General features: G+C 31.5%; 1 long non-coding RNA gene across 1 annotated transcript; it reads right to left on the reverse strand.

Moving 5' to 3' along the window:
- Nucleotides 1–6: 6 nt before the first annotated feature.
- On the reverse strand, nucleotides 7–1738 carry LOC122636787. Its single transcript, XR_006329054.1, has 4 exons — nucleotides 1641–1738; nucleotides 1383–1443; nucleotides 948–1291; nucleotides 7–155 (listed from the first exon to the last, which is right to left on the reverse strand). It is a non-coding gene; the product is annotated as an uncharacterized LOC122636787 (long non-coding RNA).
- Between the last annotated feature and the right edge of the window lie 177 nt (nucleotides 1739–1915).

The raw sequence follows: 1915 nt of genomic DNA on the forward strand, positions 1-1915 counted from the left end.
AACAAATAATTTAAATTTATTTTCTGCTAGATTTAAATTTTGAAATAGCACTCGTTCGCTACGTGTAAAATCAAATAATGGTTGATTTGTACGATTACCGTGTCAGTTTTCCAACGTACTCCGACGGATGAACATGGAAGCCCTCTCGCTGCCGCCTGCAAAGAACGAAGAAAATCACGTTCACGTATGTATATAACGCAAAAGATATTATGCAGGTTTCTCCGCAAACTGTTTGCAAACAAAATCTAATGAACTCATGACAAATTAAGAAAAATAGTTCTATCTCTCTTATTAATAATTGTAATTAAGCAAATTATTATTATAATAGGTTTTGGACATATCAAAGTGGACAATCGAACGTATTTTAACTACTCCTTCCGAATACATCGTTACAATTAAACGATTTTCGCGTTGGTATTAAGAAATATCTTGATCCTTAAAAAATCAGTATGTTGGACACGCCAACGTATAGTACCGTCGGGATAGCGAACACGGAATAATATCACGGAATTAATAAACAAGATTTTCGCTATAGGACTAGTTGAATATACGATTAGCCGAATAAATCGTACATACGTCTAAACAGAAGCACCCTAATTACCTTATAAACCTAATTAGACCTTCCCCTCCTCTCGCTACTCGACTTAATGCACAACTTAATATTATGCAATAATACATCACGAACGAATTAAATGTTAAATATAGCGAAAAATAATAATAAAGCAACGTAACATACGGCGAGAAATTATAATAAGAAACTATAAAATTTTCTACAGTATATTATAAAACATTATAAAATAGTGTACAGTATAGCGTCTCTAATACAGCTCATAAATACGTATATAGAATTATGCAATTTCATGTAGCATGCTATATAAAGAAAAAAAATCTTATGAAAATAAATCGTTGCGTAAAACATTATAAAATTTGAATATGATTCAACTTACCAAGAACATGAAGAATATAACCGGCGATTCTCCTATCTTCTTCAATTAAAACTACTTTTTTCATTTTAATCAATGTTTCTTTTCTTCTTGAATTTAAATTTCTTTTTCTGTTTCATTTATCTATTGATTTTCTTTTTGATGTTATTTCGTATTACATCCTTGATGGTCCTCAGATAGATATAGATAGGTTATTTTGTAGACAAATGCATATATAAATATGCACATAATTAGACTCTAATACATAGAAAGTACACAGTACGGAGAAAGACGTATATATATATATACATATATATCCGTATACATATTTAGGTACATGAATCCATCAAATCGAATCCGTCTGCCGTCTGAAAAGAATAAAGAAAATTTCGTTCAAAAACGTAGCAGATAAAAGAGAAAATATATAAGCTGATTTTAAACAGAAGGTACTGAACTTACCAAATACGTAGCGAAAATAGTGCCATCTCCCTTTATTAATTATTGCGTCTGGCACGAGTGCCTGTAAAAGAATAATTAACAATTAATATTCCATTGCGATTGATAGATCGAAAGAATATAAATCATAAAATATAACTCAGAAATATAACTCATAGATATGTACACATTCTCTACAGCACGGTATATACAGAAAAAAAATCTTATGAAAATAAATCATTGCGTTAATGTTAGACGATATTATATAGAAATAAAATTTACCTAACGAGGGGTTCTTGTTTAAAAAGATGATTTCCATTATCACTCTGAATCGGGACTAATATATTATTCTAGGTGTTTCCTCTTCTGAAAGACCTAGGAACTTGCTCGACAGACGACTCGATGCAAAGTGAACGAGTGATGCAATCCCTGGGAATAGCTAGTAATCTGTCACATTGACTCGAGCATGCGCTGTTTCGTTCTCTCCCTTCGTTTTCATATATTCGCGAGGGTAGTAACCCCGACTATCTCTTCAGAATGTTATCAATAATTTTGCA

Source organism: Vespula pensylvanica, chromosome 23 (assembly GCF_014466175.1).
Source record: "Vespula pensylvanica isolate Volc-1 chromosome 23, ASM1446617v1, whole genome shotgun sequence".
NCBI classification, from domain to species: domain Eukaryota; kingdom Metazoa; phylum Arthropoda; class Insecta; order Hymenoptera; family Vespidae; genus Vespula; species Vespula pensylvanica.